The sequence below is a fragment of the Chenopodium album genome, chromosome 20, assembly GCF_948465745.1.
Source record: "Chenopodium album chromosome 20, dcCheAlbu1.1, whole genome shotgun sequence".
Classification (NCBI taxonomy): Eukaryota; Viridiplantae; Streptophyta; class Magnoliopsida; order Caryophyllales; family Amaranthaceae; genus Chenopodium; species Chenopodium album.
In genome coordinates, this window is record NC_137853.1 from 14,779,862 (window position 1) to 14,798,111 (window position 18,250).

The following is an 18,250-nucleotide window of genomic DNA, read 5'->3' on the forward strand; positions in this document are numbered from 1 at the left end:
AAGTCCTCGTGTTGCACCCCTTTTTTTGCCAAATTTGGAATTTTTTTTTCGTTTTTGGGTTTACTTTGAGATGGGAAATGGTTTGAGGCGCGTAGATCTAGAAAAATAACCAATTCGGAAAAAAAAATATTTAATTCGGACGATCGGGCACAAAGTTACGGCATTCGAAAGAAACCGGAGGCGGGAAAGAGTATAAATACAAGTTAGAGCGATAAGTAAATGGGTGCGATCATACCAGCACTAATGCACCGGATCCCATCAGACTCCGCAGTTAAGCGTGCTTGGGCGAGAGTAGTACTAGGATGGGTGACCTCCTGGGAAGTCCTCGTGTTGCAACCCCTTTTTTTGCCAAATTTGGAATTTTTTTTCGTTTTTGGTTACTTTGAGATGGGAAATGGTTTGAGGCGCGTAGATCTAGAAAAAATAACCAATTCGGAAAAAAAAATATTTAATTCGGACGATCGGGCACAAAGTTACGGCATTTCGAAAGAAACCGGAGGCGGGAAAGAGTATAAATACAAGTTAGAGCGATAAGTAAATGGGTGCGATCATACCAGCACTAATGCACCGGATCCCATCAGAACTCGCAGTTAAGCGTGCTTGGGCGAGAGTAGTACTAGGATGGGTGACCTCCTGGGAAGTCCTCGTGTTGCACCCCTTTTTTTGCCAAATTTGGAATTTTTTTTCGTTTTTGGTTACTTTGAGATGGGAAATGGTTTGAGGCGCGTAGATCTAGAAAAAATAACCAATTCGGAAAAAAAAATATTTAATTCGGACGATCGGGCACAAAGTTACGGCATTTCGAAAGAAACCGGAGGCGGGAAAGAGTATAAATACAAGTTAGAGCGATAAGTAAATGGGTGCGATCATACCAGCACTAATGCACCGGATCCCATCAGAACTCCGCAGTTAAGCGTGCTTGGGCGAGAGTAGTACTAGGATGGGTGACCTCCTGGGAAGTCCTCGTGTTGCACCCCTTTTTTTGCCAAATTTGGAATTTTTTTCGTTTTTGGTTACTTTGAGATGGGAAATGGTTTGAGGCGCGTAGATCTAGAAAAAATAACCAATTCGGAAAAAAAAATATTTAATTCGGACGATCGGGCACAAAGTTACGGCATTTCGAAAGAAACCGGAGGCGGGAAAGAGTATAAATACAAGTTAGAGCGATAAGTAAATGGGTGCGATCATACCAGCACTAATGCACCGGATCCCATCAGAACTCCGCAGTTAAGCGTGCTTGGGCGAGAGTAGTACTAGGATGGGTGACCTCCTGGGAAGTCCTCGTGTTGCACCCCTTTTTTTGCCAAATTTGGAATTTTTTTTCGTTTTTGGTTACTTTGAGATGGGAAATGGTTTGAGGCGCGTAGATCTAGAAAAAATAACCAATTCGGAAAAAAAATATTTAATTCGGACGATCGGGCACAAAGTTACGGCATTTCGAAAGAAACCGGAGGCGGGAAAGAGTATAAATACAAGTTAGAGCGATAAGTAAATGGGTGCGATCATACCAGCACTAATGCACCGGATCCCATCAGAACTCCGCAGTTAAGCGTGCTTGGGCGAGAGTAGTACTAGGATGGGTGACCTCCTGGGAAGTCCTCGTGTTGCACCCCTTTTTTGCCAAATTTGGAATTTTTTTTCGTTTTTGGTTACTTTGAGATGGGAAATGGTTTGAGGCGCGTAGATCTAGAAAAAATAACCAATTCGGAAAAAAAAATATTTAATTCGGACGATCGGGCACAAAGTTACGGCATTTCGAAAGAAACCGGAGGCGGGAAAGAGTATAAATACAAGTTAGAGCGATAAGTAAATGGGTGCGATCATACCAGCACTAATGCACCGGATCCCATCAGAACTCCGCAGTTAAGCGTGCTTGGGCGAGAGTAGTACTAGGATGGGTGACCTCCTGGGAAGTCCTCGTGTTGCACCCCTTTTTTTGCCAAATTTGGAATTTTTTTTCGTTTTTGGTTACTTTGAGATGGAAATGGTTTGAGGCGCGTAGATCTAGAAAAAATAACCAATTCGGAAAAAAAAATATTTAATTCGGACGATCGGGCACAAAGTTACGGCATTTCGAAAGAAACCGGAGGCGGGAAAGAGTATAAATACAAGTTAGAGCGATAAGTAAATGGGTGCGATCATACCAGCACTAATGCACCGGATCCCATCAGAACTCCGCAGTTAAGCGTGCTTGGGCGAGAGTAGTACTAGGATGGGTGACCTCCTGGGAAGTCCTCGTGTTGCACCCCTTTTTTTGCCAAATTTGGAATTTTTTTTCGTTTTTGGTTACTTTGAGATGGGAAATGGTTTGAGGCGCGTAGATCTAGAAAAAATAACCAATTCGGAAAAAAAATATTTAATTCGGACGATCGGGCACAAAGTTACGGCATTTCGAAAGAAACCGGAGGCGGGAAAGAGTATAAATACAAGTTAGAGCGATAAGTAAATGGGTGCGATCATACCAGCACTAATGCACCGGATCCCATCAGAACTCCGCAGTTAAGCGTGCTTGGGCGAGAGTAGTACTAGGATGGGTGACCTCCTGGGAAGTCCTCGTGTTGCACCCCTTTTTTTGCCAAATTTGGAATTTTTTTTCGTTTTTGGTTACTTTGAGATGGGAAATGGTTTGAGGCGCGTAGATCTAGAAAAAATAACCAATTCGGAAAAAAAAATATTTAATTCGGACGATCGGGCACAAAGTTACGGCATTTCGAAAGAAACCGGAGGCGGGAAAGAGTATAAATACAAGTTAGAGCGATAAGTAAATGGGTGCGATCATACCAGCACTAATGCACCGGATCCCATCAGAACTCCGCAGTTAAGCGTGCTTGGGCGAGAGTAGTACTAGGATGGGTGACCTCCTGGGAAGTCCTCGTGTTGCACCCCTTTTTTTGCCAAATTTGGAATTTTTTTTCGTTTTTGGTTACTTTGAGATGGGAAATGGTTTGAGGCGCGTAGATCCAGAAAAAATAACCAATTCGGAAAAAAAAATATTTAATTCGGACGATCGGGCACAAAGTTACGGCATTTCGAAAGAAACCGGAGGCGGGAAAGAGTATAAATACAAGTTAGAGCGATAAGTAAATGGGTGCGATCATACCAGCACTAATGCACCGGATCCCATCAGAACTCCGCAGTTAAGCGTGCTTGGGCGAGAGTAGTACTAGGATGGGTGACCTCCTGGGAAGTCCTCGTGTTGCACCCCTTTTTTTGCCAAATTTGGAATTTTTTTTCGTTTTTGGTTACTTTGAGATGGGAAATGGTTTGAGGCGCGTAGATCTAGAAAAAATAACCAATTCGGAAAAAAAAATATTTAATTCGGACGATCGGGCACAAAGTTACGGCATTTCGAAAGAAACCGGAGGCGGGAAAGAGTATAAATACAAGTTAGAGCGATAAGTAAATCGGTGCGATCATACCAGCACTAATGCACCGGATCCCATCAGAACTCCGCAGTTAAGCGTGCTTGGGCGAGAGTAGTACTAGGATGGGTGACCTCCTGGGAAGTCCTCGTGTTGCACCCCTTTTTTTTGCCAAATTTGGAATTTTTTTTCGTTTTTGGTTACTTTGAGATGGGAAATGGTTTGAGGCGCGTAGATCTAGAAAAAATAACCAATTCGGAAAAAAAAATATTTAATTCGGACGATCGGGCACAAAGTTACGGCATTTCGAAAGAAACCGGAGGCGGGAAAGAGTATAAATACAAGTTAGAGCGATAAGTAAATGGGTGCGATCAATACCAGCACTAATGCACCGGATCCCATCAGAACTCCGCAGTTAAGCGTGCTTGGGCGAGAGTAGTACTAGGATGGGTGACCTCCTGGGAAGTCCTCGTGTTGCACCCCTTTTTTTGCCAAATTTGGAATTTTTTTTCGTTTTTGGTTACTTTGAGATGGGAAATGGTTTGAGGCGCGTAGATCTAGAAAAAATAACCAATTCGAGAAAAAAAAATATTTAATTCGGACGATCGGGCACAAAGTTACGGCATCTCGAAAGAAACCGGAGGCGGGAAAGAGTATAAATACAAGTTAGAGCGATAAGTAAGTGGGTGCGATCACACCAGCACTAATGCACCGGATCCCATCAGAACTCCGCAGTTAAGCGTGCTTGGGCGAGAGTAGTACTAGGATGGGTGACCTCCTGGGAAGTCCTCGTGTTGCACCCCTTTTTTTGCCAAATTTGGAATTTTTTTTCGTTTTTGGTTACTTTGAGATGGGAAATGGTTTGAGGCGCGTAGATCTAGAAAAAATAACCAATTCGGAAAAAAAAAATATTTAATTCGGACGATCGGGCACAAAGTTACGGCATTTCGAAAGAAACCGGAGGCGGGAAAGAGTATAAATACAAGTTAGAGCGATAAGTAAATGGGTGCGATCATACCAGCACTTACCGGATCCCATCAGAACTCCGCAGTTAAGCGTGCTTGGGCGAGAGTAGTACTAGGATGGGTGACCTCCTGGGAAGTCCTCGTGTTGCACCCCTTTTTTTGCCAAATTTGGAATTTTTTTTCGTTTTTGGTTACTTTGAGATGGGAAATGGTTTGAGGCGCGTAGATCTAGAAAAAATAACCAATTCGAGAAAAAAAAATATTTAATTCGGACGATCGGGCACAATGTTACGGCATTTCGAAAGAAACCGGAGGCGGGAAAGAGTATAAATACAAGTTAGAGCGATAAGTAAATGGGTGCGATCACACCAGCACTAATGCACCGGATCCCATCAGAACTCCGCAGTTAAGCGTGCTTGGGCGAGAGTAGTACTAGGATGGGTGACCTCCTGGGAAGTCCTCGTGTTGCACCCCTTTTTTTGCCAAATTTGGAATTTTTTTTCGTTTTTGGTTACTTTGAGATGGGAAATGGTTTGAGGCGCGTAGATCTAGAAAAAATAACCAATTCGGAAAAAAAAATATTTAATTCGGACGATCGGGCACAAAGTTACGGCATTTCGAAAGAAACCGGAGGCGGGAAAGAGTATAAATACAAGTTAGAGCGATAAGTAAATGGGTGCGATCATACCAGCACCAATGCACCGGATCCCATCAGAACTCCGCAGTTAAGCGTGCTTGGGCGAGAGTAGTACTAGGATGGGTGACCTCCTGGGAAGTCCTCGTGTTGCACCCCTTTTTTTGCCAAATTTGGAATTTTTTTTCGTTTTTGGTTACTTTGAGATGGGAAATGGTTTGAGGCGCGTAGATCTAGAAAAAATAACCAATTCGGAAAAAAAAATATTTAATTCGGACGATCGGGCACAAAGTTACGGCATTTCGAAAGAAACCGGAGGCGGGAAAGAGTATAAATACAAGTTAGAGCGATAAGTAAATGGGTGCGATCATACCAGCACTAATGCACCGGATCCCATCAGAACTCCGCAGTTAAGCGTGCTTGGGCGAGAGTAGTACTAGGATGGGTGACCTCCTGGGAAGTCCTCGTGTTGCACCCCTTTTTTTGCCAAATTTGGAATTTTTTTTCGTTTTTGGTTACTTTGAGATGGGAAATGGTTTGAGGCGCGTAGATCTAGAAAAAATAACCAATTCGGAAAAAAAAATATTTAATTCGGACGATCGGGCACAAAGTTACGGCATTTCGAAAGAAACCGGAGGCGGGAAAGAGTATAAATACAAGTTAGAGCGATAAGTAAATGGGTGCGATCATACCAGCACTAATGCACCGGATCCCATCAGAACTCCGCAGTTAAGCGTGCTTGGGCGAGAGTAGTACTAGGATGGGTGACCTCCTGGGAAGTCCTCGTGTTGCACCCCTTTTTTTGCCAAATTTGGAATTTTTTTTCGTTTTTGGTTACTTTGAGATGGGAAATGGTTTGAGGCGCGTAGATCTAGAAAAAATAACCAATTCGGAAAAAAAAATATTTAATTCGGACGATCGGGCACAAAGTTACGGCATTTCGAAAGAAACCGGAGGCGGGAAAGAGTATAAATACAAGTTAGAGCGATAAGTAAATGGGTGCGATCATACCAGCACTAATGCATCGGATCCCATCAGAACTCCGCAGTTAAGCGTGCTTGGGCGAGAGTAGTACTAGGATGGGTGACCTCCTGGGAAGTCCTCGTGTTGCACCCCTTTTTTTGCCAAATTTGGAATTTTTTTTCGTTTTTGGTTACTTTGAGATGGGAAATGGTTTGAGGCGCGTAGATCTAGAAAAAATAACCAATTCGGAAAAAAAAATATTTAATTCGGACGATCGGGCACAAAGTTACGGCATTTCGAAAGAAACCGGAGGCGGGAAAGAGTATAAATACAAGTTAGAGCGATAAGTAAATGGGTGCGATCATACCAGCACTAATGCACCGGATCCCATCAGAACTCCGCACTTAAGCGTGCTTGGGCGAGAGTAGTACTAGGATGGGTGACCTCCTGGGAAGTCCTCGTGTTGCACCCCTTTTTTTGCCAAATTTGGAATTTTTTTTCGTTTTTGGTTACTTTGAGATGGGAAATGGTTTGAGGCGCGTAGATCTAGAAAAAATAACCAATTCGGAAAAAAAAATATTTAATTCGGACGATCGGGCACAAAGTTACGGCATTTCGAAAGAAACCGGAGGCGGGAAAGAGTATAAATACAAGTTAGAGCGATAAGTAAATGGGTGCGATCATAAAAGCACTAATGCACCGGATCCCATCAGAACTCCGCAGTTAAGCGTGCTTGGGCGAGAGTAGTACTAGGATGGGTGACCTCCTGGGAAGTCCTCGTGTTGCACCCCTTTTTTTGCCAAATTTGGAATTTTTTTTCGTTTTTGGTTACTTTGAGATGGGAAATGGTTTGAGGCGCGTAGATCTAGAAAAAATAACCAATTCGGAAAAAAAAATATTTAATTCGGACGATCGGGCACAAAGTTACGGCATTTCGAAATAAACCGGAGGCGGGAAAGAGTATAAATACAAGTTAGAGCGATAAGTAAATGGGTGCGATCATACCAGCACTAATGCACCGGATCCCATCAGAACTCCGCAGTTAAGCGTGCTTGGGCGAGAGTAGTACTAGGATGGGTGACCTCCTGGGAAGTCCTCGTGTTGCACCCCTTTTTTTGCCAAATTTGGAATTTTTTTTCGTTTTTGGTTACTTTGAGATGGGAAATGGTTTGAGGCGCGTAGATCTAGAAAAAATAACCAATTCGGAAAAAAAAATATTTAATTCGGACGATCGGGCACAAAGTTACGGCATTTCGAAAGAAACCGGAGGCGGGAAAGAGTATAAATACAAGTTAGAGCGATAAGTAAATGGGTGCGATCATACCAGCACTAATGCACCGGATCCCATCAGAACTCCGCAGTTAAGCGTGCTTGGGCGAGAGTAGTACTAGGATGGGTGACCTCCTGGGAAGTCCTCGTGTTGCACCCCTTTTTTTGCCAAATTTGGAATTTTTTTTCGTTTTTGGTTACTTTGAGATGGGAAATGGTTTGAGGCGCGTAGATCTAGAAAAAATAACCAATTCGGAATAAAAAATATTTAATTCGGACGATCGGGCACAAAGTTACGGCATTTCGAAAGAAACCGGAGGCGGGAAAGAGTATAAATACAAGTTAGAGCGATAAGTAAATGGGTGCGATCATACCAGCACTAATGCACCGGATCCCATCAGAACTGTGCTTGGGCGAGAGTAGTACTAGGATGGGTGACCTCCTGGGAAGTCCTCGTGTTGCACCCCTTTTTTTGCCAAATTTGGAATTTTTTTTCGTTTTTGGTTACTTTGAGATGGGAAATGGTTTGAGGCGCGTAGATCTAGAAAAAATAACCAATTCGGAAAAAAAAATATTTAATTCGGACGATCGGGCACAAAGTTACGGCATTTCGAAAGAAACCGGAGGCGGGAAAGAGTATAAATACAAGTTAGAGCGATAAGTAAATGGGTGCGATCACACCAGCACTAATGCACCGGATCCCATCAGAACTCCGCAGTTAAGCGTGCTTGGGCGAGAGTAGTACTAGGATGGGTGACCTCCTGGGAAGTCCTCGTGTTGCACCCCTTTTTTTGCCAAATTTGGAATTTTTTTTCGTTTTTGGTTACTTTGAGATGGGAAATGGTTTGAGGCGCGTAGATCTAGAAAAAATAACCAATTCGGAAAAAAAAATATTTAATTCGGACGATCGGGCACAAAGTTACGGCATTTCGAAAGAAACCGGAGGCGGGAAAGAGTATAAATACAAGTTAGAGCGATAAGTAAATGGGTGCGATCACACCAGCACTAATGCACCGGATCCCATCAGAACTCCGCAGTTAAGCGTGCTTGGGCGAGAGTAGTACTAGGATGGGTGACCTCCTGGGAAGTCCTCGTGTTGCACCCCTTTTTTTGCCAAATTTGGAATTTTTTTTCGTTTTTGGTTACTTTGAGATGGGAAATGGTTTGAGGCGCGTAGATCTAGAAAAAATAACCAATTCGGAAAAAAAAATATTTAATTCGGACGATCGGGCACAAAGTTATGGCATTTCGAAAGAAACCGGAGGCGGGAAAGAGTATAAATACAAGTTAGAGCGATAAGTAAATGGGTGCGATCATACCAGCACTAATGCACCGGATCCCATCAGAACTCCGCAGTTAAGCGTGCTTGGGCGAGAGTAGTACTAGGATGGGTGACCTCCTGGGAAGTCCTCGTGTTGCACCCCTTTTTTTGCCAAATTTGGAATTTTTTTTCGTTTTTGGTTACTTTGAGATGGGAAATGGTTTGAGGCGCGTAGATCTAGAAAAAATAACCAATTCGGAAAAAAAATATTTAATTCGGACGATCGGGCACAAAGTTACGGCATTTCGAAAGAAACCGGAGGCGGGAAAGAGTATAAATACAAGTTAGAGCGATAAGTAAATGGGTGCGATCATACCAGCACTAATGCATCGGATCCCATCAGAACTCCGCAGTTAAGCGTGCTTGGGCGAGAGTAGTACTAGGATGGGTGACCTCCTGGGAAGTCCTCGTGTTGCACCCCTTTTTTTGCCAAATTTGGAATTTTTTTTCGTTTTTGGTTACTTTGAGATGGGAAATGGTTTGAGGCGCGTAGATCTAGAAAAAATAACCAATTCGGAAAAAAAAATATTTAATTCGGACGATCGGGCACAAAGTTACGGCATTTCGAAAGAAACCGGAGGCGGGAAAGAGTATAAATACAAGTTAGAGCGATAAGTAAATGGGTGCGATCACACCAGCACTAATGCACCGGATCCCATCAGAACTCCGCAGTTAAGCGTGCTTGGGCGAGAGTAGTACTAGGATGGGTGACCTCCTGGGAAGTCCTCGTGTTGCACCCCTTTTTTTGCCAAATTTGGAATTTTTTTTCGTTTTTGGTTACTTTGAGATGGGAAATGGTTTGAGGCGCGTAGATCTAGAAAAAATAACCAATTCGGAAAAAAAAATATTTAATTCGGACGATCGGGCACAAAGTTACGGCATTTCGAAAGAAACCGGAGGCGGGAAAGAGTATAAATACAAGTTAGAGCGATAAGTAAATGGGTGCGATCACACCAGCACTAATGCACCGGATCCCATCAGAACTCCGCAGTTAAGCGTGCTTGGGCGAGAGTAGTACTAGGATGGGTGACCTCCTGGGAAGTCCTCGTGTTGCACCCCTTTTTTTGCCAAATTTGGAATTTTTTTTCGTTTTTGGTTACTTTGAGATGGGAAATGGTTTGAGGCGCGTAGATCTAGAAAAAATAACCAATTCGGAAAAAAAAATATTTAATTCGGACGATCGGGCACAAAGTTACGGCATTTCGAAAGAAACCGGAGGCGGGAAAGAGTATAAATACAAGTTAGAGCGATAAGTAAATGGGTGCGATCACACCAGCACTAATGCACCGGATCCCATCAGAACTCCGCAGTTAAGCGTGCTTGGGCGAGAGTAGTACTAGGATGGGTGACCTCCTGGGAAGTCCTCGTGTTGCACCCCTTTTTTTGCCAAATTTGGAATTTTTTTTCGTTTTTGGTTACTTTGAGATGGGAAATGGTTTGAGGCGCGTAGATCTAGAAAAAATAACCAATTCGGAAAAAAAAATATTTAATTCGGACGATCGGGCACAAAGTTACGGCATTTCGAAAGAAACCGGAGGCGGGAAAGAGTATAAATACAAGTTAGAGCGATAAGTAAATGGGTGCGATCATACCAGCACTAATGCACCGGATCCCATCAGAACTCCGCAGTTAAGCGTGCTTGGGCGAGAGTAGTACTAGGATGGGTGACCTCCTGGGAAGTCCTCGTGTTGCACCCCTTTTTTTGCCAAATTTGGAATTTTTTTTCGTTTTTGGTTACTTTGAGATGGGAAATGGTTTGAGGCGCGTAGATCTAGAAAAAATAACCAATTCGGAAAAAAAAATATTTAATTCGGACGATCGGGCACAAAGTTACGGCATTTCGAAAGAAACCGGAGGCGGGAAAGAGTATAAATACAAGTTAGAGCGATAAGTAAATGGGTGCGATCACACCAGCACTAATGCACCGGATCCCATCAGAACTCCGCAGTTAAGCGTGCTTGGGCGAGAGTAGTACTAGGATGGGTGACCTCCTGGGAAGTCCTCGTGTTGCACCCCTTTTTTTGCCAAATTTGGAATTTTTTTTCGTTTTTGGTTACTTTGAGATGGGAAATGGTTTGAGGCGCGTAGATCTAGAAAAAATAACCAATTCGGAAAAAAAAATATTTAATTCGGACGATCGGGCACAAAGTTACGGCATTTCGAAAGAAACCGGAGGCGGGAAAGAGTATAAATACAAGTTAGAGCGATAAGTAAATGGGTGCGATCATACCAGCACTAATGCACCGGATCCCATCAGAACTCCGCAGTTAAGCGTGCTTGGGCGAGAGTAGTACTAGGATGGGTGACCTCCTGGGAAGTCCTCGTGTTGCACCCCTTTTTTTGCCAAATTTGGAATTTTTTTTCGTTTTTGGTTACTTTGAGATGGGAAATGGTTTGAGGCGCGTAGATCTAGAAAAAATAACCAATTCGGAATAAAAAATATTTAATTCGACGATCGGGCACAAAGTTACGGCATTTCGAAAGAAACCGGAGGCGGGAAAGAGTATAAATACAAGTTAGAGCGATAAGTAAATGGGTGCGATCATACCAGCACTAATGCACCGGATCCCATCAGAACTGTGCTTGGGCGAGAGTAGTACTAGGATGGGTGACCTCCTGGGAAGTCCTCGTGTTGCACCCCTTTTTTTGCCAAATTTGGAATTTTTTTTCGTTTTTGGTTACTTTGAGATGGGAAATGGTTTGAGGCGCGTAGATCTAGAAAAAATAACCAATTCGGAAAAAAAAATATTTAATTCGGACGATCGGGCACAAAGTTACGGCATTTCGAAAGAAACCGGAGGCGGGAAAGAGTATAAATACAAGTTAGAGCGATAAGTAAATGGGTGCGATCACACCAGCACTAATGCACCGGATCCCATCAGAACTCCGCAGTTAAGCGTGCTTGGGCGAGAGTAGTACTAGGATGGGTGACCTCCTGGGAAGTCCTCGTGTTGCACCCCTTTTTTTGCCAAATTTGGAATTTTTTTTCGTTTTTGGTTACTTTGAGATGGGAAATGGTTTGAGGCGCGTAGATCTAGAAAAAATAACCAATTCGGAAAAAAAAATATTTAATTCGGACGATCGGGCACAAAGTTACGGCATTTCGAAAGAAACCGGAGGCGGGAAAGAGTATAAATACAAGTTAGAGCGATAAGTAAATGGGTGCGATCACACCAGCACTAATGCACCGGATCCCATCAGAACTCCGCAGTTAAGCGTGCTTGGGCGAGAGTAGTACTAGGATGGGTGACCTCCTGGGAAGTCCTCGTGTTGCACCCCTTTTTTTGCCAAATTTGGAATTTTTTTTCGTTTTTGGTTACTTTGAGATGGGAAATGGTTTGAGGCGCGTAGATCTAGAAAAAATAACCAATTCGGAAAAAAAAATATTTAATTCGGACGATCGGGCACAAAGTTACGGCATTTCGAAAGAAACCGGAGGCGGGAAAGAGTATAAATACAAGTTAGAGCGATAAGTAAATGGGTGCGATCACACCAGCACTAATGCACCGGATCCCATCAGAACTCCGCAGTTAAGCGTGCTTGGGCGAGAGTAGTACTAGGATGGGTGACCTCCTGGGAAGTCCTCGTGTTGCACCCCTTTTTTTGCCAAATTTGGAATTTTTTTTCGTTTTTGGTTACTTTGAGATGGGAAATGGTTTGAGGCGCGTAGATCTAGAAAAAATAACCAATTCGGAAAAAAAAATATTTAATTCGGACGATCGGGCACAAAGTTACGGCATTTCGAAAGAAACCGGAGGCGGGAAAGAGTATAAATACAAGTTAGAGCGATAAGTAAATGGGTGCGATCACACCAGCACTAATGCACCGGCTCCCATCAGAACTCCGCAGTTAAGCGTGCTTGGGCGAGAGTAGTACTAGGATGGGTGACCTCCTGGGAAGTCCTCGTGTTGCACCCCTTTTTTTGCCAAATTTGGAATTTTTTTTCGTTTTTGGTTACTTTGAGATGGGAAATGGTTTGAGGCGCGTAGATCTAGAAAAAATAACCAATTCGGAAAAAAAAATATTTAATTCGGACGATCGGGCACAAAGTTACGGCATTTCGAAAGAAACCGGAGGCGGGAAAGAGTATAAATACAAGTTAGAGCGATAAGTAAATGGGTGCGATCACACCAGCACTAATGCACCGGATCCCATCAGAACTCCGCAGTTAAGCGTGCTTGGGCGAGAGTAGTACTAGGATGGGTGACCTCCTGGGAAGTCCTCGTGTTGCACCCCTTTTTTTGCCAAATTTGGAATTTTTTTTCGTTTTTGGTTACTTTGAGATGGGAAATGGTTTGAGGCGCGTAGATCTAGAAAAAATAACCAATTCGGAAAAAAAAATATTTAATTCGGACGATCGGGCACAAAGTTACGGCATTTCGAAAGAAACCGGAGGCGGGAAAGAGTATAAATACAAGTTAGAGCGATAAGTAAATTGGTGCGATCACACCAGCACTAATGCACCGGATCCCATCAGAACTCCGCAGTTAAGCGTGCTTGGGCGAGAGTAGTACTAGGATGGGTGACCTCCTGGGAAGTCCTCGTGTTGCACCCCTTTTCTTGCCAAATTTGGAATTTTTTTTCGTTTTTGGTTACTTTGAGATGGGAAATGGTTTGAGGCGCGTAGATCTAGAAAAAATAACCAATTCGGAAAAAAAAATATTTAATTCGGACGATCGGGCACAAAGTTACGGCATTTCGAAAGAAACCGGAGGCGGGAAAGAGTATAAATACAAGTTAGAGCGATAAGTAAATGGGTGCGATCACACCAGCACTAATGCACCGGCTCCCATCAGAACTCCGCAGTTAAGCGTGCTTGGGCGAGAGTAGTACTAGGATGGGTGACCTCCTGGGAAGTCCTCGTGTTGCACCCCTTTTTTTGCCAAATTTGGAATTTTTTTTCGTTTTTGGTTACTTTGAGATGGGAAATGGTTTGAGGCGCGTAGATCTAGAAAAAATAACCAATTCGGAAAAAAAAATATTTAATTCGGACGATCGGGCACAAAGTTACGGCATTTCGAAAGAAACCGGAGGCGGGAAAGAGTATAAATACAAGTTAGAGCGATAAGTAAATGGGTGCGATCACACCAGCACTAATGCACCGGATCCCATCAGAACTCCGCAGTTAAGCGTGCTTGGGCGAGAGTAGTACTAGGATGGGTGACCTCCTGGGAAGTCCTCGTGTTGCACCCCTTTTTTTGCCAAATTTGGAATTTTTTTTCGTTTTTGGTTACTTTGAGATGGGAAATGGTTTGAGGCGCGTAGATCTAGAAAAAATAACCAATTCGGAAAAAAAAATATTTAATTCGGACGATCGGGCACAAAGTTACGGCATTTCGAAAGAAACCGGAGGCGGGAAAGAGTATAAATACAAGTTAGAGCGATAAGTAAATTGGTGCGATCACACCAGCACTAATGCACCGGATCCCATCAGAACTCCGCAGTTAAGCGTGCTTGGGCGAGAGTAGTACTAGGATGGGTGACCTCCTGGGAAGTCCTCGTGTTGCACCCCTTTTTTTGCCAAATTTGGAATTTTTTTTCGTTTTTGGTTACTTTGAGATGGGAAATGGTTTGAGGCGCGTAGATCTAGAAAAAATAACCAATTCGGAAAAAAAAATATTTAATTCGGACGATCGGGCACAAAGTTACGGCATTTCGAAAGAAACCGGAGGCGGGAAAGAGTATAAATACAAGTTAGAGCGATAAGTAAATGGGTGCGATCACACCAGCACTAATGCACCGGCTCCCATCAGAACTCCGCAGTTAAGCGTGCTTGGGCGAGAGTAGTACTAGGATGGGTGACCTCCTGGGAAGTCCTCGTGTTGCACCCCTTTTTTTGCCAAATTTGGAATTTTTTTTCGTTTTTGGTTACTTTGAGATGGGAAATGGTTTGAGGCGCGTAGATCTAGAAAAAATAACCAATTCGGAAAAAAAAATATTTAATTCGGACGATCGGGCACAAAGTTACGGCATTTCGAAAGAAACCGGAGGCGGGAAAGAGTATAAATACAAGTTAGAGCGATAAGTAAATGGGTGCGATCACACCAGCACTAATGCACCGGATCCCATCAGAACTCCGCAGTTAAGCGTGCTTGGGCGAGAGTAGTACTAGGATGGGTGACCTCCTGGGAAGTCCTCGTGTTGCACCCCTTTTTTTGCCAAATTTGGAATTTTTTTTCGTTTTTGGTTACTTTGAGATGGGAAATGGTTTGAGGCGCGTAGATCTAGAAAAAATAACCAATTCGGAAAAAAAAATATTTAATTCGGACGATCGGGCACAAAGTTACGGCATTTCGAAAGAAACCGGAGGCGGGAAAGAGTATAAATACAAGTTAGAGCGATAAGTAAATTGGTGCGATCACACCAGCACTAATGCACCGGATCCCATCAGAACTCCGCAGTTAAGCGTGCTTGGGCGAGAGTAGTACTAGGATGGGTGACCTCCTGGGAAGTCCTCGTGTTGCACCCCTTTTTTTGCCAAATTTGGAATTTTTTTTCGTTTTTGGTTACTTTGAGATGGGAAATGGTTTGAGGCGCGTAGATCTAGAAAAAATAACCAATTCGGAAAAAAAAATATTTAATTCGGACGATCGGGCACAAAGTTACGGCATTTCGAAAGAAACCGGAGGCGGGAAAGAGTATAAATACAAGTTAGAGCGATAAGTAAATGGGTGCGATCACACCAGCACTAATGCACCGGCTCCCATCAGAACTCCGCAGTTAAGCGTGCTTGGGCGAGAGTAGTACTAGGATGGGTGACCTCCTGGGAAGTCCTCGTGTTGCACCCCTTTTTTTGCCAAATTTGGAATTTTTTTTCGTTTTTGGTTACTTTGAGATGGGAAATGGTTTGAGGCGCGTAGATCTAGAAAAAATAACCAATTCGGAAAAAAAAATATTTAATTCGGACGATCGGGCACAAAGTTACGGCATTTCGAAAGAAACCGGAGGCGGGAAAGAGTATAAATACAAGTTAGAGCGATAAGTAAATGGGTGCGATCACACCAGCACTAATGCACCGGATCCCATCAGAACTCCGCAGTTAAGCGTGCTTGGGCGAGAGTAGTACTAGGATGGGTGACCTCCTGGGAAGTCCTCGTGTTGCACCCCTTTTTTTGCCAAATTTGGAATTTTTTTTCGTTTTTGGTTACTTTGAGATGGGAAATGGTTTGAGGCGCGTAGATCTAGAAAAAATAACCAATTCGGAAAAAAAAATATTTAATTCGGACGATCGGGCACAAAGTTACGGCATTTCGAAAGAAACCGGAGGCGGGAAAGAGTATAAATACAAGTTAGAGCGATAAGTAAATTGGTGCGATCACACCAGCACTAATGCACCGGATCCCATCAGAACTCCGCAGTTAAGCGTGCTTGGGCGAGAGTAGTACTAGGATGGGTGACCTCCTGGGAAGTCCTCGTGTTGCACCCCTTTTTTTGCCAAATTTGGAATTTTTTTTCGTTTTTGGTTACTTTGAGATGGGAAATGGTTTGAGGCGCGTAGATTTAGAAAAAATAACCAATTCGGAAAAAAAAATATTTAATTCGGACGATCGGGCACAAAGTTACGGCATTTCGAAAGAAACCGGAGGCGGGAAAGAGTATAAATACAAGTTAGAGCGATAAGTAAATGGGTGCGATCATACCAGCACTAATGCACCGGATCCCATTAGAACTCCGCAGTTAAGCGTGCTTGGGCGAGAGTAGTACTAGGATGGGTGACCTCCTGGGAAGTCCTCGTGTTGCACCCCTTTTTTTGCCAAATTTGGAATTTTTTTTCGTTTTTGGTTACTTTGAGATGGGAAATGGTTTGAGGCGCGTAGATCTAGAAAAAATAACCAATTCGGAAAAAAAAATATTTAATTCGGACGATCGGGCACAAAGTTACGGCATTTCGAAAGAAACCGGAGGCGGGAAAGAGTATAAATACAAGTTAGAGCGATAAGTAAATGGGTGCGATCACACCAGCACTAATGCACCGGATCCCATCAGAACTCCGTAGTTAAGCGTGCTTGGGCGAGAGTAGTACTAGGATGGGTGACCTCCTGGGAAGTCCTCGTGTTGCACCCCTTTTTTTGCCAAATTTGGAATTTTTTTTCGTTTTTGGTTACTTTGAGATGGGAAATGGTTTGAGGCGCGTAGATCTAGAAAAAATAACCAATTCGGAAAAAAAAATATTTAATTCGGACGATCGGGCACAAAGTTACGGCATTTCGAAAGAAACCGGAGGCGGGAAAGAGTATAAATACAAGTTAGAGCGATAAGTAAATGGGTGCGATCATACCAGCACTAATGCACCGGATCCCATCATAACTCCGCAGTTAAGCGTGCTTGGGCGAGAGTAGTACTAGGATGGGTGACCTCCTGGGAAGTCCTCGTGTTGCACCCCTTTTTTTGCCAAATTTGGAATTTTTTTTCGTTTTTGGTTACTTTGAGATGGGAAATGGTTTGAGGCGCGTAGATCTAGAAAAAATAACCAATTCGGAAAAAAAAATATTTAATTCGGACGATCGGGCACAAAGTTACGGCATTTCGAAAGAAACCGGAGGCGGGAAAGAGTATAAATACAAGTTAGAGCGATAAGTAAATGGGTGCGATCATACCAGCACTAATGCACCGGATCCCATCAGAACTCCGCAGTTAAGCGTGCTTGGGCGAGAGTAGTACTAGGATGGGTGACCTCCTGGGAAGTCCTCGTGTTGCACCCCTTTTTTTGCCAAATTTGGAATTTTTTTTCGTTTTTGGTTACTTTGAGATGGGAAATGGTTTGAGGCGCGTAGATCTAGAAAAAATAACAAATTTGGAAAAAAAAATATTTAATTCGGACGATCGGGCACAAAGTTACGGCATTTCGAAAGAAACCGGAGGCGGGAAAGAGTATAAATACAAGTTAGAGCGATAAGTAAATGGGTGCGATCATACCAGCACTAATGCACCGGATCCCATCAGAACTCCGCAGTTAAGCGTGCTTGGGCGAGAGTAGTACTAGGATGGGTGACCTCCTGGGAAGTCCTCGTGTTGCACCCCTTTTTTTGCCAAATTTGGAATTTTTTTTCGTTTTTGGTTACTTTGAGATGGGAAATGGTTTGAGGCGCGTAGATCTAGAAAAAATAACCAATTCGGAAAAAAAAATATTTAATTCGGACGATCGGGCACAAAGTTACGGCATTTCGAAAGAAACCGGAGGCGGGAAAGAGTATAAATACAAGTTAGAGCGATAAGTAAATGGGTGCGATCATACCAGCACTAATGCACCGGATCCCACCAGAACTCCGCAGTTAAGCGTGCTTGGGCGAGAGTAGTACTAGGATGGGTGACCTCCTGGGAAGTCCTCGTGTTGCACCCCTTTTTTTGCCAAAATTGGAATTTTTTTTCGTTTTTGGTTACTTTGAGATGGGAAATGGTTTGAGGCGCGTAGATCAGAAAAAATAACCAATTCGGAAAAAAAAATATTTAATTCGGACGATCGGGCACAAAGTTACGGCATTTCGAAAGAAACCGGAGGCGGGAAAGAGTATAAATACAAGTTAGAGCGATAAGTAAATGGGTGCGATCATACCAGCACTAATGCACCGGATCCCATCAGAACTCCGCAGTTAAGCGTGCTTGGGCGAGAGTAGTACTAGGATGGGTGACCTCCTGGGAAGTCCTCGTGTTGCACCCCTTTTTTTGCCAAATTTGGAATTTTTTTTCGTTTTTGGTTACTTTGAGATGGGAAATGGTTTGAGGCGCGTAGATCTAG

The 18,250-nt window shown here is 43.3% G+C and overlaps 55 non-coding genes and 2 pseudogenes across 55 annotated transcripts; all 57 read left to right on the top strand.

The window, feature by feature from the left end:
• The first annotated feature begins 221 nt into the window (after window positions 1-221).
• Window positions 222-339, top strand: LOC145599805 (5S ribosomal RNA). The gene has a single exon (XR_014104072.1). It is a non-coding gene; the product is annotated as a 5S ribosomal RNA (ribosomal RNA).
• Window positions 340-540: 201 nt separating this feature from the next.
• Window positions 541-658, top strand: LOC145599802 (5S ribosomal RNA). Its single transcript, XR_014104069.1, has one exon. It is a non-coding gene; the product is annotated as a 5S ribosomal RNA (ribosomal RNA).
• A 200-nt stretch (window positions 659-858) lies between these two features.
• Window positions 859-977, top strand: LOC145599556 (5S ribosomal RNA). The gene has a single exon (XR_014103823.1). It is a non-coding gene; the product is annotated as a 5S ribosomal RNA (ribosomal RNA).
• A 199-nt stretch (window positions 978-1,176) lies between these two features.
• Window positions 1,177-1,295, top strand: LOC145599557 (5S ribosomal RNA). The gene has a single exon (XR_014103824.1). It is a non-coding gene; the product is annotated as a 5S ribosomal RNA (ribosomal RNA).
• A 199-nt stretch (window positions 1,296-1,494) lies between these two features.
• On the top strand, window positions 1,495-1,613 carry LOC145599558 (5S ribosomal RNA). Its single transcript, XR_014103825.1, has one exon. It is a non-coding gene; the product is annotated as a 5S ribosomal RNA (ribosomal RNA).
• Window positions 1,614-1,812: 199 nt separating this feature from the next.
• On the top strand, window positions 1,813-1,931 carry LOC145599559 (5S ribosomal RNA). The gene has a single exon (XR_014103826.1). It is a non-coding gene; the product is annotated as a 5S ribosomal RNA (ribosomal RNA).
• A 199-nt stretch (window positions 1,932-2,130) lies between these two features.
• LOC145599560 (5S ribosomal RNA) lies at window positions 2,131-2,249 on the top strand. Its single transcript, XR_014103828.1, has one exon. It is a non-coding gene; the product is annotated as a 5S ribosomal RNA (ribosomal RNA).
• A 199-nt stretch (window positions 2,250-2,448) lies between these two features.
• On the top strand, window positions 2,449-2,567 carry LOC145599561 (5S ribosomal RNA). Its single transcript, XR_014103829.1, has one exon. It is a non-coding gene; the product is annotated as a 5S ribosomal RNA (ribosomal RNA).
• A 200-nt stretch (window positions 2,568-2,767) lies between these two features.
• LOC145599562 (5S ribosomal RNA) lies at window positions 2,768-2,886 on the top strand. Its single transcript, XR_014103830.1, has one exon. It is a non-coding gene; the product is annotated as a 5S ribosomal RNA (ribosomal RNA).
• Window positions 2,887-3,086: 200 nt separating this feature from the next.
• On the top strand, window positions 3,087-3,205 carry LOC145599564 (5S ribosomal RNA). The gene has a single exon (XR_014103832.1). It is a non-coding gene; the product is annotated as a 5S ribosomal RNA (ribosomal RNA).
• A 200-nt stretch (window positions 3,206-3,405) lies between these two features.
• LOC145599738 (5S ribosomal RNA) lies at window positions 3,406-3,524 on the top strand. Its single transcript, XR_014104006.1, has one exon. It is a non-coding gene; the product is annotated as a 5S ribosomal RNA (ribosomal RNA).
• Window positions 3,525-3,725: 201 nt separating this feature from the next.
• LOC145599772 (5S ribosomal RNA) lies at window positions 3,726-3,845 on the top strand. Its single transcript, XR_014104039.1, has one exon. It is a non-coding gene; the product is annotated as a 5S ribosomal RNA (ribosomal RNA).
• A 201-nt stretch (window positions 3,846-4,046) lies between these two features.
• LOC145599691 (5S ribosomal RNA) lies at window positions 4,047-4,165 on the top strand. Its single transcript, XR_014103961.1, has one exon. It is a non-coding gene; the product is annotated as a 5S ribosomal RNA (ribosomal RNA).
• A 201-nt stretch (window positions 4,166-4,366) lies between these two features.
• Window positions 4,367-4,481, top strand: LOC145599812 (5S ribosomal RNA). Its single transcript, XR_014104077.1, has one exon. It is a non-coding gene; the product is annotated as a 5S ribosomal RNA (ribosomal RNA).
• Window positions 4,482-4,682: 201 nt separating this feature from the next.
• On the top strand, window positions 4,683-4,801 carry LOC145599692 (5S ribosomal RNA). The gene has a single exon (XR_014103962.1). It is a non-coding gene; the product is annotated as a 5S ribosomal RNA (ribosomal RNA).
• A 200-nt stretch (window positions 4,802-5,001) lies between these two features.
• Window positions 5,002-5,120, top strand: LOC145599686 (5S ribosomal RNA). The gene has a single exon (XR_014103957.1). It is a non-coding gene; the product is annotated as a 5S ribosomal RNA (ribosomal RNA).
• Window positions 5,121-5,320: 200 nt separating this feature from the next.
• Window positions 5,321-5,439, top strand: LOC145599565 (5S ribosomal RNA). Its single transcript, XR_014103834.1, has one exon. It is a non-coding gene; the product is annotated as a 5S ribosomal RNA (ribosomal RNA).
• A 200-nt stretch (window positions 5,440-5,639) lies between these two features.
• Window positions 5,640-5,758, top strand: LOC145599566 (5S ribosomal RNA). The gene has a single exon (XR_014103835.1). It is a non-coding gene; the product is annotated as a 5S ribosomal RNA (ribosomal RNA).
• A 200-nt stretch (window positions 5,759-5,958) lies between these two features.
• Window positions 5,959-6,077, top strand: LOC145599727 (5S ribosomal RNA). Its single transcript, XR_014103996.1, has one exon. It is a non-coding gene; the product is annotated as a 5S ribosomal RNA (ribosomal RNA).
• A 200-nt stretch (window positions 6,078-6,277) lies between these two features.
• Window positions 6,278-6,396, top strand: LOC145599757 (5S ribosomal RNA). The gene has a single exon (XR_014104024.1). It is a non-coding gene; the product is annotated as a 5S ribosomal RNA (ribosomal RNA).
• A 200-nt stretch (window positions 6,397-6,596) lies between these two features.
• Window positions 6,597-6,715, top strand: LOC145599804 (5S ribosomal RNA). Its single transcript, XR_014104071.1, has one exon. It is a non-coding gene; the product is annotated as a 5S ribosomal RNA (ribosomal RNA).
• Window positions 6,716-6,915: 200 nt separating this feature from the next.
• Window positions 6,916-7,034, top strand: LOC145599567 (5S ribosomal RNA). Its single transcript, XR_014103836.1, has one exon. It is a non-coding gene; the product is annotated as a 5S ribosomal RNA (ribosomal RNA).
• Window positions 7,035-7,234: 200 nt separating this feature from the next.
• LOC145599568 (5S ribosomal RNA) lies at window positions 7,235-7,353 on the top strand. Its single transcript, XR_014103837.1, has one exon. It is a non-coding gene; the product is annotated as a 5S ribosomal RNA (ribosomal RNA).
• Window positions 7,354-7,553: 200 nt separating this feature from the next.
• On the top strand, window positions 7,554-7,660 carry LOC145599821 (5S ribosomal RNA; annotated as a pseudogene).
• A 200-nt stretch (window positions 7,661-7,860) lies between these two features.
• On the top strand, window positions 7,861-7,979 carry LOC145599693 (5S ribosomal RNA). Its single transcript, XR_014103963.1, has one exon. It is a non-coding gene; the product is annotated as a 5S ribosomal RNA (ribosomal RNA).
• A 200-nt stretch (window positions 7,980-8,179) lies between these two features.
• On the top strand, window positions 8,180-8,298 carry LOC145599694 (5S ribosomal RNA). The gene has a single exon (XR_014103964.1). It is a non-coding gene; the product is annotated as a 5S ribosomal RNA (ribosomal RNA).
• A 200-nt stretch (window positions 8,299-8,498) lies between these two features.
• LOC145599569 (5S ribosomal RNA) lies at window positions 8,499-8,617 on the top strand. Its single transcript, XR_014103838.1, has one exon. It is a non-coding gene; the product is annotated as a 5S ribosomal RNA (ribosomal RNA).
• A 199-nt stretch (window positions 8,618-8,816) lies between these two features.
• On the top strand, window positions 8,817-8,935 carry LOC145599728 (5S ribosomal RNA). The gene has a single exon (XR_014103997.1). It is a non-coding gene; the product is annotated as a 5S ribosomal RNA (ribosomal RNA).
• Window positions 8,936-9,135: 200 nt separating this feature from the next.
• On the top strand, window positions 9,136-9,254 carry LOC145599695 (5S ribosomal RNA). The gene has a single exon (XR_014103965.1). It is a non-coding gene; the product is annotated as a 5S ribosomal RNA (ribosomal RNA).
• Window positions 9,255-9,454: 200 nt separating this feature from the next.
• Window positions 9,455-9,573, top strand: LOC145599696 (5S ribosomal RNA). The gene has a single exon (XR_014103966.1). It is a non-coding gene; the product is annotated as a 5S ribosomal RNA (ribosomal RNA).
• A 200-nt stretch (window positions 9,574-9,773) lies between these two features.
• Window positions 9,774-9,892, top strand: LOC145599697 (5S ribosomal RNA). The gene has a single exon (XR_014103967.1). It is a non-coding gene; the product is annotated as a 5S ribosomal RNA (ribosomal RNA).
• A 200-nt stretch (window positions 9,893-10,092) lies between these two features.
• Window positions 10,093-10,211, top strand: LOC145599570 (5S ribosomal RNA). The gene has a single exon (XR_014103840.1). It is a non-coding gene; the product is annotated as a 5S ribosomal RNA (ribosomal RNA).
• Window positions 10,212-10,411: 200 nt separating this feature from the next.
• Window positions 10,412-10,530, top strand: LOC145599698 (5S ribosomal RNA). Its single transcript, XR_014103968.1, has one exon. It is a non-coding gene; the product is annotated as a 5S ribosomal RNA (ribosomal RNA).
• A 200-nt stretch (window positions 10,531-10,730) lies between these two features.
• LOC145599571 (5S ribosomal RNA) lies at window positions 10,731-10,849 on the top strand. Its single transcript, XR_014103841.1, has one exon. It is a non-coding gene; the product is annotated as a 5S ribosomal RNA (ribosomal RNA).
• Window positions 10,850-11,048: 199 nt separating this feature from the next.
• On the top strand, window positions 11,049-11,155 carry LOC145599822 (5S ribosomal RNA; annotated as a pseudogene).
• A 200-nt stretch (window positions 11,156-11,355) lies between these two features.
• LOC145599699 (5S ribosomal RNA) lies at window positions 11,356-11,474 on the top strand. The gene has a single exon (XR_014103969.1). It is a non-coding gene; the product is annotated as a 5S ribosomal RNA (ribosomal RNA).
• Window positions 11,475-11,674: 200 nt separating this feature from the next.
• LOC145599701 (5S ribosomal RNA) lies at window positions 11,675-11,793 on the top strand. Its single transcript, XR_014103971.1, has one exon. It is a non-coding gene; the product is annotated as a 5S ribosomal RNA (ribosomal RNA).
• A 200-nt stretch (window positions 11,794-11,993) lies between these two features.
• Window positions 11,994-12,112, top strand: LOC145599702 (5S ribosomal RNA). The gene has a single exon (XR_014103972.1). It is a non-coding gene; the product is annotated as a 5S ribosomal RNA (ribosomal RNA).
• Window positions 12,113-12,312: 200 nt separating this feature from the next.
• Window positions 12,313-12,431, top strand: LOC145599787 (5S ribosomal RNA). Its single transcript, XR_014104054.1, has one exon. It is a non-coding gene; the product is annotated as a 5S ribosomal RNA (ribosomal RNA).
• Window positions 12,432-12,631: 200 nt separating this feature from the next.
• On the top strand, window positions 12,632-12,750 carry LOC145599703 (5S ribosomal RNA). Its single transcript, XR_014103973.1, has one exon. It is a non-coding gene; the product is annotated as a 5S ribosomal RNA (ribosomal RNA).
• A 200-nt stretch (window positions 12,751-12,950) lies between these two features.
• LOC145599746 (5S ribosomal RNA) lies at window positions 12,951-13,069 on the top strand. Its single transcript, XR_014104013.1, has one exon. It is a non-coding gene; the product is annotated as a 5S ribosomal RNA (ribosomal RNA).
• A 200-nt stretch (window positions 13,070-13,269) lies between these two features.
• On the top strand, window positions 13,270-13,388 carry LOC145599788 (5S ribosomal RNA). The gene has a single exon (XR_014104055.1). It is a non-coding gene; the product is annotated as a 5S ribosomal RNA (ribosomal RNA).
• A 200-nt stretch (window positions 13,389-13,588) lies between these two features.
• On the top strand, window positions 13,589-13,707 carry LOC145599704 (5S ribosomal RNA). The gene has a single exon (XR_014103974.1). It is a non-coding gene; the product is annotated as a 5S ribosomal RNA (ribosomal RNA).
• Window positions 13,708-13,907: 200 nt separating this feature from the next.
• On the top strand, window positions 13,908-14,026 carry LOC145599748 (5S ribosomal RNA). Its single transcript, XR_014104015.1, has one exon. It is a non-coding gene; the product is annotated as a 5S ribosomal RNA (ribosomal RNA).
• A 200-nt stretch (window positions 14,027-14,226) lies between these two features.
• On the top strand, window positions 14,227-14,345 carry LOC145599789 (5S ribosomal RNA). The gene has a single exon (XR_014104056.1). It is a non-coding gene; the product is annotated as a 5S ribosomal RNA (ribosomal RNA).
• A 200-nt stretch (window positions 14,346-14,545) lies between these two features.
• Window positions 14,546-14,664, top strand: LOC145599705 (5S ribosomal RNA). Its single transcript, XR_014103975.1, has one exon. It is a non-coding gene; the product is annotated as a 5S ribosomal RNA (ribosomal RNA).
• Window positions 14,665-14,864: 200 nt separating this feature from the next.
• LOC145599749 (5S ribosomal RNA) lies at window positions 14,865-14,983 on the top strand. Its single transcript, XR_014104016.1, has one exon. It is a non-coding gene; the product is annotated as a 5S ribosomal RNA (ribosomal RNA).
• Window positions 14,984-15,183: 200 nt separating this feature from the next.
• On the top strand, window positions 15,184-15,302 carry LOC145599790 (5S ribosomal RNA). Its single transcript, XR_014104057.1, has one exon. It is a non-coding gene; the product is annotated as a 5S ribosomal RNA (ribosomal RNA).
• A 200-nt stretch (window positions 15,303-15,502) lies between these two features.
• On the top strand, window positions 15,503-15,621 carry LOC145599706 (5S ribosomal RNA). The gene has a single exon (XR_014103976.1). It is a non-coding gene; the product is annotated as a 5S ribosomal RNA (ribosomal RNA).
• A 200-nt stretch (window positions 15,622-15,821) lies between these two features.
• LOC145599750 (5S ribosomal RNA) lies at window positions 15,822-15,940 on the top strand. Its single transcript, XR_014104017.1, has one exon. It is a non-coding gene; the product is annotated as a 5S ribosomal RNA (ribosomal RNA).
• A 200-nt stretch (window positions 15,941-16,140) lies between these two features.
• LOC145599674 (5S ribosomal RNA) lies at window positions 16,141-16,259 on the top strand. The gene has a single exon (XR_014103944.1). It is a non-coding gene; the product is annotated as a 5S ribosomal RNA (ribosomal RNA).
• Window positions 16,260-16,459: 200 nt separating this feature from the next.
• LOC145599720 (5S ribosomal RNA) lies at window positions 16,460-16,578 on the top strand. Its single transcript, XR_014103989.1, has one exon. It is a non-coding gene; the product is annotated as a 5S ribosomal RNA (ribosomal RNA).
• A 200-nt stretch (window positions 16,579-16,778) lies between these two features.
• LOC145599782 (5S ribosomal RNA) lies at window positions 16,779-16,897 on the top strand. The gene has a single exon (XR_014104049.1). It is a non-coding gene; the product is annotated as a 5S ribosomal RNA (ribosomal RNA).
• A 200-nt stretch (window positions 16,898-17,097) lies between these two features.
• On the top strand, window positions 17,098-17,216 carry LOC145599572 (5S ribosomal RNA). The gene has a single exon (XR_014103842.1). It is a non-coding gene; the product is annotated as a 5S ribosomal RNA (ribosomal RNA).
• Window positions 17,217-17,416: 200 nt separating this feature from the next.
• Window positions 17,417-17,535, top strand: LOC145599573 (5S ribosomal RNA). Its single transcript, XR_014103843.1, has one exon. It is a non-coding gene; the product is annotated as a 5S ribosomal RNA (ribosomal RNA).
• A 200-nt stretch (window positions 17,536-17,735) lies between these two features.
• LOC145599734 (5S ribosomal RNA) lies at window positions 17,736-17,854 on the top strand. The gene has a single exon (XR_014104002.1). It is a non-coding gene; the product is annotated as a 5S ribosomal RNA (ribosomal RNA).
• A 199-nt stretch (window positions 17,855-18,053) lies between these two features.
• LOC145599575 (5S ribosomal RNA) lies at window positions 18,054-18,172 on the top strand. The gene has a single exon (XR_014103846.1). It is a non-coding gene; the product is annotated as a 5S ribosomal RNA (ribosomal RNA).
• Window positions 18,173-18,250: the final 78 nt, after the last annotated feature.